The sequence below is a fragment of the Engystomops pustulosus genome, chromosome 5 (assembly GCF_040894005.1).
Source record: "Engystomops pustulosus chromosome 5, aEngPut4.maternal, whole genome shotgun sequence".
NCBI classification, from domain to species: Eukaryota; Metazoa; Chordata; class Amphibia; order Anura; family Leptodactylidae; genus Engystomops; species Engystomops pustulosus.
The window spans coordinates 155,995,373-156,008,303 of NC_092415.1; positions in this window are offsets into that span (position 1 = coordinate 155,995,373).

Below are 12,931 nucleotides of genomic sequence, written 5' to 3' on the forward strand. Positions count from 1 at the left end.
AGGCACATAAGGCAGAGGAAGACTTGTTGCCTTATTTTGTGGATTAGTTTGTAATCTACACCACATTTCTCAGGAGCAATGAAACATTTTGAACAACCCTTGAATATCTCACAATTCAAAAAGAATACTCCATAAGCATGTCTAGTAATCTATATGTGAAATGCTTCTTTTAAATTTTAAATTATGCTAATAAGCCTGAAGGTCTCTGGGTGATTTACCAGAGCCCCTCTGTGCTATAGCTGCACAGGTTGTTACACTGTGCAGAAGCACATCTCCCCCCCCCCCCCTCACTGTTCCCTTGGCACTTCGCTACTCCTTCTACCTACTTTAATCTCTCAGCAGCAGCTGAAAGTGTGTGTGTGGGACAGTACAGTGTAACAGTGTGTGAGGTTACAATATGGAGGAGCTCTGGTAAGGAACACCCTAGTGCTCCTGGCTCATAAGCATAATTTTAAACATTGATTTTAGAAGGAAGGAGGCGATGGATAACAAATATAAGAAGATTACAGAAGGTCAAAGTGCCTGGATCTATGAGAGTAAGTGTCCTTTTTTATCAGAATTGATTTTGATTCTAAATTTCCTGGGCTGAGACTGGGCTATTACACTGAAGGGAACGTTATTTTCAAGCCCAGCCTATTACACGTATCTGCCTGGAAGTCATCTTATAAAGCTGTGAATACGCTTTAACCTTAGCAGGGAATAGGAAACATTTAAATAATATGGTCAAAAGAGATCAGGTTAATGTTCTGATTATCTGATGTTATTTGCAGAGCCAATCCAGAATTAGGTCATGTTGTAGCCATGAGCATTTCTGCCTCACTTACCAACTTAGAGGTCAGGCTCACATGCTCACTAATTTTACTTTTATCTTCTCAAATATGCTGAGGGCATAGAGTGTGCATGCTGTGTTTGGCATGAGTGTATTTAGAAACCTTGTATAAAATCCTGAAGCTGGGGTCTCATGGAGCATACAAAGGCATTCCAAATCATGGCATGCAAAGAACAGCAGCCATTGTAAGAAAAAAGTATAGGAAGTTTTCTCAAGCTAAGAACATGCCTAGAAGCGACCCTCTACATGGTGTTATCCGTGCTGTTTCCACTGCTTGCTTTACCAGTTCAGCTTTCCAACTGCATCGTAATAATGACCACTGCCAGATATGCTCCCTCTACCCTGCCCTGTGAAAGACAAGGTTGATATCATATTTTTACTTACCCTGCATGCACACAACTAATGCAGTTATATGGATGGGTCTATAAATCATCGGCCAGTGAGTGGAAAAAAAAAAGATTTCTCAGCATGCAAACACAAGCAGAAATAGAACCAGCTCTATTTTTTAAAGGGAACCTGTCAGCAGAAATTGACCTAATAAACCACTACTTGTATGCTATCAAGAGAAACACCTTCTAGATCATGACCCATAGTGTTTGCATCGTCCAGAAAATCATCTTTGAAATGACATTTAATTTGGTTGTATAAAGTCAAGGTGGCGAACAGTTAAACACTGAAGTCAAGCTTTCCTCACTTCAGAATGGCCTCTTCACTGTAACTGATGGTCTTAAATGCAGGCACATCTTTAACTAGATCTCTTTCATTCTGAGGTGAGGAGAGCTTGACTTCAATGCTGAGCTCTCCGCCCCCATGACTCTATACATCCAATTTACCAATCACTTTAAAGTTGATTCTCTGAATGATGCCATCACATTGAACCATGAAAGAAACATGATATGGAATGTGTTAATGTGCTTCACAACATAGTAGCAATGGTTAATTAACTCAATTTCTGATGACAGGTTCCCTTTAATTCTCAGGGATTCGGTTCATGCATGAAGCTCTGGAATCTACAGCCAAGGGAATGATCGAATGAAAATGATTGAAAACGTCTAACACACGTCCTGAAAAACATAATTAGTTTTAGGGAATGAGCCCTTACACACTTCATAAGAAGTTGCTATGGAAGCTGTGGCATTGTCATAGAGGCACCATGTAAGTATAATATAAATGCGTATTGGGGTTTTCTAGCTTAGTGAAATAGGGGACCCCAACCAATCAGTTAATCTGTCTCTGGTGCTGGAATCAACACAGAAAGCTAAGCCAAAATAACAGCTCTCTGTGTAGTGGCCATGGCGGGGCTCATAAAATAAAATTATGTTTGGCGGGATTGAAAATAAAAAAAAGTACACAGGATTTGTATAAAGATGAAACTTCAAACAACCAAAGTGTTTTATATATGTAAACCTGATGCAGGTAAAATCAGAGACAATTATAGAAATATAATGAGTGGGTGTTTAGTGAGCAAAAAAAGGTGCTATGTAGGATGTGAGAAACAAAGAACAATCTGTTTTCTGAACTAAGTAAAATAATGTCAGTCAATTTTTACAGTTCATGACTAATGCAAAAAATAAAAAACAAGGCAAAGACTCAATGAAGTATCCAAATTTGTCAAATGTTACCCCTGTATACAAAAGATGTTGTGATACAGTTTACAGTGACACACTGTCCTATAATAACAACAACTACCCCCTAAGGGAACCACAGCCAGTGCTCCGCGACAGTGGAGCCACAGTAACAGCCACAGAGATGACTATTCTCCCATAATCGCCACCCTATACTATATGGTCATACAAGTAATATTGGTCCCTGAAGCTAGCAGACGCCTGGATAGAAAAACACTACACATTACACTCGTCTCTGATGCTCTTGGTGGCTGTGCAGTGATTCGGTGAAGCCTGCGTAGTACACCCTGGTCTTATTGGTGCAGAAAGGTCTGGACAAAGTTATATACTCGTGTATAAGCCGAGTTTTTCAGCACAAAAAATGTGCTGAAAAACTTCCCCTCGGCTTATACACGAATAAAAAATACTTGTGCAGCGCTGCTCCCCGATGTCCTCGCGGCTCCTCTTCTTGCTTTCGCGCCAGTCTTCTTTCTTCTGCTGGGCGCCGCCATGTTTTCCCCCCCGGGCGGCGCCTAGTATGACGTCAGCGGTGGCGCGTCATACTATGCGTCTGCTGGCCGGGGAGAGCAATGGCGGCGCCCTGCAGAAGAAAGAAGACTGGCGCTGAAGCAAGAAGAGGAGCCGTGCGGACATCGGGGGATCAGCACTGCACATCGGGGCCACCGGAGGGTGAGTATATAAGTTTATTTATTTTTTTAATGCGGGGCAGGCTGTATACTACTGGGGGCAGGCTGGGGTGGCTGTATACTACTGGGGGCAAGCTGTATACTACTGGGGGCAGGCTGTATATTATTGGGGGCAAGCTGTATACTACTGGGGGCAAGCTGTATACTACTGGGGGTAGGCTGTATACTACTGGGGGCAGGCTGTATACTACTGAGGGGAGGCTGTAACTACTGAGGGGATGCTGTATACTACTGGGGTCAAGCTGGGCTGGCTGTATACTACTGGGGGCAAGCTCGGCTGGCTGTATACAATCGGGGGCAAGCTGGGCAGGCTGTATGCTACTGGGGGCAAGCTGGGCTGGCTGTATACTACTGGGGGCAAGCTGGGCAGGCTGTATACTACAGGGGGGAAGCTGGGCAGGCTGTATACTACAGGGGGCAAGTTGGGCAGGCTGTATACTGCAGGGGGCAGGCTGGGCTGGCTGTATACTACAGGGGTCAGGCTGTATACTACAGAGGGCTGGCTGGCTATATACTGGGGGGGGGGTCTGTGACCAATGCATTTCCCACCCTCGGCTTATACTCGAGTCAATAGGTTTTCCCAGTTTTTGGTGGTAAAATTAGGGGTCGCGGCTTATACTCGGGTCGACTTATACTCGAGTATATACGGTATATGTTTGTTTTTTATATTGGGAAAGGAGGGAAAGAATACAGGGCGATTCAAGACACCAAGCCAGCGATTTAGAAGGACCTCTTTGTTTTTAAACCCTTACAGGACAAAGCCCTTTTTCGTTTTTGCGTTTGTTTTTTACTCCCCTCATTACAGAAGTGATAACTTTTTTATTTTTACGTTTACAGAGGTGTATTAGGGCTTAATATCTCAGCGGAAAAAATTTACATTGTAGTGGCACCATTTAATATTCCAAAACTGGAAACCTGGAAAAAAAATTCCATGTGTGGGGAAATCGGCCAAAAAAAAAAAACACACTTACAGCGTTTTCTTGTGGGCTCTGTTTTTACGGTTTTCATTCTGCACTAGAGATGAGCGAACATACTCGTCCGAGCTTGATGCTCGTTCGAGCATTAGCGTACTCGAAACTGCTCATTGCTCGGACGAATACTTCGCCCGCTCGAGAAAATGGCAGCTCCCGCCGTTTTGCTTTTTGGCGGCCAGAAACAGAGCCAATCACAAGCCAGGAGACTCTGCACTCCACCCAGCATGACGTGGTACCCTTACACGTCGATAGCAGTGGTTGGCTGGCCAGATCAGGTGACCCTGGGATAGACTAGCCGCTGCCCGCGCTGCTCGGATCATTCTGTGTCTGGATGCCGCTAGGGAGAGAGCTGCTGCTGGTCAGGGACAGCGTTAGGGTGCTAGTAGATTACTGTTAGGCAGGAGTGATTCAACAAGAACCCAACAGCCCTTCTTAGGGCTACAATAACGTTATACTTTTTTTTTTTTGTTTGCTTGTGGCTGGGCTTGCTGGCACTAGTAGTGCAGCTAGTACCATATTGTGAGGAATTTGCAGGGGGACTTGCTACCGTTGTGTTTAGCTCTTAGTGACACACATATCCACCTCAAACACCAAAGTGGGAAAATTTATTAGGGGTTGGATTTCAATTAGGCACAGTCTGCCATTTCCTTTTTATTTTCCTTTTATTTTTTCATAACTCAGCGTCATCTCATCAGTGTGCTTTCATACTTGGCTAGAAAATAGCCAAAGGAGAATCTAAACGGCTTACTTACGCCTACAATAGCGTTATATATATTTTATTTCTGGTTGATCTGCTGGTGGCTGTCCTTGCTGCAGTGCATATACTAGCCAATTGTGAGGAATTTGGAGTGAGACTTGCGACCGCTGTGTTTAGCGCTTAGTGACGCACATATCCATCGCAAAGACCGAAGTGGGAAAATTTATTAGGCGTTGGATTTCAATTAGGCACAGTCTGCCATTTCCTTTTTATTTTCCTTTTATTTTTTCATAACTCAGCGTCATCTCATCAGTGTGCTTTCATACTTGGCTAGAAAATAGCCAAAGGAGAATCCAAACGGCTTACTTACGCCTACAATAGCGTTATATATATTTTATTTCTGGTTGATCTGCTGGTGGCTGTCCTTGCTGCAGTGCATATACTAGCCAATTGTGAGGAATTTGGAGTGAGACTTGCGACCGCTGTGTTTAGCGCTTAGTGACGCACATATCCATCGCAAAGACCGAAGTGGGAAAATTTATTAGGGGTTGGATTTCAATTAGGCACAGTCTGCCATTTCCTTTTTATTTTCCTTTTATTTTTTCATAACTCAGCGTCATCTCATCAGTGTGCTTTCATACTTGGCTAGAAAATAGCCAAAGGAGAATCCAAACGGCTTACTTACGCCTACAATAGCGTTATATATATTTTATTTCTAGTTGATCTGCTGGTGGCTGTCCTTGCTGCAGTGCATATACTAGCCAATTGTGAGGAATTTGGAGTGAGACTTGCGACCGCTGTGTTTAGCGCTTAGTGACGCACATATCCATCGCAAAGACCGAAGTGGGAAAATTTATTAGGGGTTGGATTTCAATTAGGCACAGTCTGCCATTTCCTTTTTATTTTCCTTTTATTTTTTCATAACTCAGCGTCATCTCATCAGTGTGCTTTCATACTTGGCTAGAAAATAGCCAAAGGAGAATCCAAACGGCTTACTTACGCCTACAATAGCGTTATATATATTTTATTTCTGGTTGATCTGCTGGTGGCTGTCCTTGCTGCAGTGCATATACTAGCCAATTGTGAGGAATTTGGAGTGAGACTTGCGACCGCTGTGTTTAGCGCTTAGTGACGCACATATCCATCGCAAAGACCGAAGTGGAAAAATTTATTAGGGGTTGGATTTCAATTAGGCACAGTCTGCCATTTCCTTTTTATTTTCCTTTTATTTTTTCATAACTCAGCGTCATCTCATCAGTGTGCTTTCATACTTGGCTAGAAAATAGCCATAGCAATAGGATAGCATTGTTTGGTTTTAAAAACTAAAAAACACAAAAAAAAAACTAAAAAACACAAAAAAACACAAAAAAAAGTAAAAAAAAAAATTAAAGTTATATAACTTTCATTTTCAAAATGTTTAACCCGAGGGCTAGGGGTAGAGGACGAGGACGAGGGCGGGGACGTGGGCGTCCATCTACTGCAGGGGTCAGAGGCCGTGGTCCTGGGTGGGGTGAGACACCACCTGCTGATGAGGGAGCAGGGGAACGCCGCAGAGCTACACTCCCTAGGTTCATCATGTCTGAAGTTACTGGGACTCGTGGTAGAGCACTGTTGAGGCCAGAACAGTACGAACAGGTGATGTCGTGGATTGCCGACAATGCTTCGAGCAATTTGTCCACCAGTCAGTCTTCCACGCAGTCCACCCATGTCACCGAAATCGGCACTCCTCCAGCTCCTGCACCTCAGCCTCCTCCCCCCCAGTCTGCCCCCTCCCAGGAAAATTTGGCATTTGAACCGCCATACTCTGAGGAACTGTTTTCTGGACCCTTCCCACAGTCACAAACCACTTGTCCGGTTGCTGCTGAGCAATTTTCCGATGCCCAGGTTTTCCACCAGTCGCAGTCTGTGGGTGATGATGACCTTCTTGACGTAGTGGAAGAAGTGTGTAAAGAGGTGTCGGACGATGAGGAGACACGGTTGTCAGACAGTGGTGAAGTTGTTGTCAGGGCAGGAAGTCCGAGGGGGGAGCAGACTGAGGGATCGGAGGATGATGAGGTGACAGACCCAAGCTGGGTTGAGAGGCCGGGTGAACACAGTGCTTCTGAGACGGAGGAGAGTCCTATAGCAGAACAGGTTGGAAGAGGCAGTGGTGGGGCCAGACGGAGAGGCAGGGCCAGAGCAGGTGCATCAGCGCCAAATGTGTCACGTAGTGAAGCTCCCGTGGCGAGGGCTCCCGCGGCGAGGGCTAGATTTTCAGAAGTCTGGAGGTTCTTTAAGGAAACACCGGATGACCGACGGACTGTGGTGTGCAACCTTTGCCAAACCAGGATCAGCAGGGGTTCCACCACTACTAGCTTAACTACCACCAGTATGCGCAGGCATATGAATGCTAAACACCCGAATCAGTGGCACCAAGCCCGTTCACCTCCGGCCGTGCACACCACTGCTCCTTCCCCTGTGTCAGCTGATAGTCAGCCCCCTGCCCAGGACCCTGGCACAAAAACCCCATCGTCGCCTCCACGATCCTCCACAGCATCCACCAGCGTTCAGCTCTCCATACCCCAGACGCTGGAGTGGAAAAGAAAATATAGTGCAACCCACCCGCACGCCCAAGCCCTTAATGTCCACATCTCCAGATTGCTTAGCCTGGAGATGCTGCCCTATAGGCTAGTAGAGACCGAGGCCTTTCGCAACCTCATGGCGACGGCCGCCCCTCGGTATTCGGTCCCCAGCCGCCACTACTTTTCCCGATGTGCCGTCCCAGCCCTGCACCAGCACGTGTCAGACAACATCATCCGTGCCCTGACCAACGCCGTTTCTGACAAGGTCCACCTGACCACGGACACGTGGACGAGTGCTGCCGGGCAGGGCCACTATATATCGCTGACGGCACATTGGGTTAACTTGGTGGAGGCTGGGACCGAGTCTGACCCTGGGGCTGGTCATATACTGCCGACGCCGAGGATTGCGGGGCCTACCTCGGTCCAGGTCTCAAAGGCCTATTATGCCTCCTCCTCCTCCCACCCCTCCTCCCCCTCCTCCTCCGAACTACCATCCGTGGGCATGGCGCCATCAGTCGCTAGCTCTAGGCACAGCAGCAGTGCCGTCGCTAAGCGACAGCAGGCGGTGCTCAAACTGCTGAGCCTAGGCGATAAAAGGCACACCGCCCAAGAACTATTACAGGGCATCACGGCGCAGACTGATCTGTGGCTGGCACCGCTGAACCTGAAGCCAGGCATGGTTGTGTGTGACAACGGCCGTAACCTGGTGGCGGCTCTGCAACTCGGCAGACTGACACATGTGCCATGCCTGGCCCATGTGTTAAATCTGATAGTTCAGCGTTTCCTCAAGACATACCCCAATCTGTCAGATTTGCTCACGAAGGTGCGCCGCATCTGTGCGCATTTCAGGAAGTCCAGCACAGATGCTGCCACTCTCAGGGCAGCGCAGCGCCGCCTCCAACTGCCCGCTCACCGACTGTTGTGCGACGTGCCCACGAGGTGGAATTCAACATTAACCATGTTATCCAGAGTTTACCAGCAGCACAGAGCGATTGTAGACTGCCAGATGTCATTTTCCACCAGAACTGGTAGTCAGGTCAGTCAGCTTCCTCACGTCTACAATGAGGAGTGGACGTGGATGTCTGATATCTGTCAGGTGCTGAGTAACTTTGAGGAGTCAACACAGATGGTCAGTGGCGATGCCGCCATCATCAGCCTCACCATCCCGCTGCTTGGCCTGTTGAAAAACTCTCTGATCAGCATGAAGTCGGAAGCTTTGCGCTCGTCACAAGAGACGGGGGGAGAAGATTCCCTTGTTGATAGCCAAAGCACCCTCAGGTCTGTTTCTCAGCGCATATCGGAGGAGGTGGAGGAGGATGAGGAGGAAGAGGAGGAGAATGTTGGCGAGACACAAGAGGGGAGCATTGCTCAGACCTTCACTGTTCAGCGTGTATGGGCAGAAGAAGAGGAGTTGGAGGAGTTGGAGGAGGAGGAAATGGGCAGTCAGGCCAGTGAGGGGAGTGAATTCTTGCGCGTTGGGACTCTGGCGCATATGGCAGATTTCATGCTAGGCTGCCTATCCCGTGACCCTCGCGTTCAAAGAATTTATTCCAGCTCCGATTACTGGGTATTCACTCTCCTGGACCCACGGTACAAGCAAAATCTTTCCACTCTCATCCCTGGAGAGGAAAGGAGTGTGAGAATGCATGAATACCAGCAGGCCCTGGTGCACAAGCTGAAACAGTATTTCCCTTCTGACAGCGCTAGCGGCAGAGTGCGTAGTTCTGCGGGACAAGTAGCGAGGGAGAGTAGGCGAGCAGGCAGCTTGTCCAGCACTGGCAAGGGTACGCTTTACAAGGCTTTTGCCAGCTTTATGTCACCCCAGCAAGACACTGTCACCTGTCCCCAGTCTCGGCAGAGTAGGGCTGATCTTTACAGAAAGATGGTGAGGGAGTACGTAGCTGACCATACCATCGTCCTAAATGATCACACAGCTCCCTACAACTACTGGGTTTCAAAGCTGGACATGTGGCACGAACTGGCGCTGTACGCCTTGGAGGTTCTTGCCTGCCCTGCCGCTAGCGTCTTGTCCGAGCGGGTTTTCAGTGCAGCTGGTGGCATCATCACCGATAAGCGTACACGCCTGTTGACTGACAGCGCTGACAGGCTGACGCTTATTAAGATGAATAAAGCCTGGATTTCTCATAATTTCCCATCTCCACCAGGTGAAGGAAGCTCAACCTGAATAATTTATGCACTCCTCCTCCTCCTCCTCATTTTCCTCCTTCTCCTCCTCTTTGTACACTAAAGCAGAGGAAACTGGCTATTTTTTGACAGGGCCCACTGGCTCTAGCTATAGTACTTTATGCATTTAATTTTTCTGGAGGGCCACCTACCCGGTCCTCTGTTTTAAACAATTTTTGGGAGTGCCACATACAGGCACTCAATCTATTCAATTTTTCTGGAGGGCCACCTACCTGCTCCTCTGGTTTGAAAACTTTTTTGGACTGCCACATACAGGCACTCAATCTATTCAATTTTTCTGGAGGGCCACCTACCTGCTCCTCTGGTTTGAAAACTTTTTTGGACTGCCACATACAGGCACTCAATCTATTCCATTTTTCTGGAGGGCCACCTACCTGCTCCTCTGGTTTGAAAACTTTTTTGGACTGCCACATACAGGCACTCAATCTATTCCATTTTTCTGGAGGGCCACCTACCTGCTCCTCTGGTTTGAAAACTTTTTTGGACTGCCACATACAGGCACTCAATCTATTCCATTTTTCTGGAGGGCCACCTACCTGCTCCTCTGGTTTGAAAACTTTTTTGGACTGCCACATACAGGCACTCAATCTATTCCATTTTTCTGGAGGGCCACCTACCTGCTCCTCTGGTTTGAAAACTTTTTTGGACTGCCACATACAGGCACTATCCAAATTAAATTGTCTCCATAGCAGCCTCCACACGTTGTCTCCATTGCTACCTCCAAAAGTCGTCCATATAGCTGCCTCCATACATCGTCCCCTTATCAAACGAGGTGTGTCAGGCAGAAATTTGGGTTGTTTTCATGGATTCCACATCAAAGTTGTTAACTTTGTCGCCACCCTGCTGTGTTATCCACAAAATATACTGGCAAACTTTTATGATTAACCGATATTATTTCAGCGCTTCTTGCGCATCTGTTTACATTCCCCTCACCCGCCATATCCCAAACTTATAAGAACGCTACTACACTTGATCTTATACAAAAGGTTCTTAGAAGTGCTGTTTGGGGAGTAGCCTAGAGACAGGGGCTTGGATTGGCGAAAGCTCGCCTGGCAGCGGAGCGCCAGCTCCATGCCAAGATTCAACTAACATAGTTTTAACTGCAGCACCTTTAATCTACTACTAGTTCACTGCCTCCATACATGGTCCCCTTATCAAACGAGCTGTGTCAGGCAGAATTTTGGGTTGTTTTCATGGCTTCCACATCAAACTTGTTAACTTTGTCGCCACCCTGCTGTGTTATCCACAAAATATACTGGCAAACTTTTATGATTAACCGATATTATTTCAGCGCTTCTTGCGCATCTGTTTACATTCCCCTCACCCGCCATATCCCAAACTTATAAGAACGCTACTACACTTAACTTGGTGCAGGCTGGGACCGAGTCTGACCCTGGGGCTGGTCATATACTGCCGACGCCAAGGATTGCGGGGCCTACCTCGGTCCAGGTCTCAAAGGCCTACTATACCTCCTCCTCCTCCCACCCCTCCTCCACCTCCTCCTCCTCCGAATTACCATCCGTGGCCATGGCGCCATCAGTCGGTAGCTCTAGGCACAGCAGCAGTGCCGTCGCTAAGCGACAGCAGGCGGTGCTCAAACTGCTGAGCCTAGGCGATAAAAGGCACACCGCCCAAGAGCTATTACAGGGCATTCCACATCAAACTTGTTAACTTTGTCGCCACCCTGCTGTGTAATCCACAAAATATACTGGCAAACTTTTATCATTTACCGATATTATTTCAGCGCTTCTTGCGCATCTGTTTACATTCCCCTCACCCGCCATATCCCAAACTTATAAGAACGCTACTACACTTGATCTTATACAAAAGGTTCTTAGAAGTGCTGTTTGGGGAGTAGCCTAGAGACAGGGGCTTGGATTGGCGAAAGCTCGCCTGGCTGCAGAGCGCCAGCTCCATCCCAAGATCCAACTAACATAGTTTTAACTGCAGCACCTTTAATCTTTTATCATGTACTGATATTATTTGAGCGCTTCTTGCTCACCTCCTTTGGTTCCTCTCTGCCACCCATTGGTTTGAAGCCTGAGTCCATTTAGGGTATGTCGCCATGCCACTCTCTAGCCTGCTGCCGCTGCCTCTGCATGCCGTCCCCTATAGTGTCAGGGTCAATTATTGGATGTTTTACATGCTATCTAGCTTCATTCTGTCACTCTGTCATGGCCATGCTGTTGCCCATAATTTTGGCATAATGGTGCGATTATGCAGCCACAGAGGCATCCATGCATGCTGCCCCTGCTGTTTCCTGTCCATTTCCGTGGTGTTTCCATCCTTTTCTGAGGTTCCCAGGTGTTTGGCCAAGCTTCCCTGTGCAGAGCCTTGGTCCCCTTGAAAAATGCTCGAGTCTCCCATTGACTTCAATGGGGCTCGTTATTCGAGACGAGCACTCGAGCATCGGGAAAAGTTCGTCTCGAATAACGAGTACCCGAGCATTTTAGTGCTCGCTCATCTCTATTCTGCACTTCAAATGAAGCCTGCTCTTTATTCTTTGGGTCGATACGATCACAGTGATACAAAATTTATATAGGTTTTATTAGGTTTAAGTAGATTTTAAAAAAATGTTAATCTTTTGTACAAAAAAAAAAAAATGTCATTGTGCCAAATTCTGAGGCCCATAAGTTTTTCACACTTTGTTGTGCGGACCTGTGTAAGGTGTCATTTTTTGCAGTATGTACTGGCGTTTTAATTTATATCACCTTGCGACCTGTATGACTGTTCAATCACTTTTTATTCAAATTTTCTGAATTCTTTTCTATAGTCCTAGACTGCAATAATCAGCTGTAAAGTGTCTGTAATGAAGCTTTATTGATAATCCTTGGTCCAATTACAACAAAAAATGTTTAAACTCCAATTGTTACCGGGGCCATTGTCATCTACAATTATACAATATATAGTTTCGACTTACATACAAATTCAACTTAAGAACAAACCTCCGGACCCTATCTTGTATGTAACCCGGGGACTGCCTGTAATCTTTTTTATATTTTGATAGAATAAGCATTTTGGGAGGTGATGATACCTAATATGTGTATGATTTTTACTGTAATTTATTTTCATATGTGATCTTTTTTATATTTTTACATGTTTTGTTTTTGTTTTAATTTTTACTATTACTTCAGACCTTCTTGGGTACTTTAACCCTACAGGGTCTGATTGCTCGTACTATATACTGCAATACTACTGTATTTCAGTATATAGCAATTTTGATGATAACTAATAGCCTGCCATCTGCAGGCTATTGGATATCATTACTCATAGCAAGCCTACGGGTCTCTATGAGATTGTAGGCTGCCATGGTAACCGATTGCCACCCCCAATGATGTCACAGGGGCGGCAATC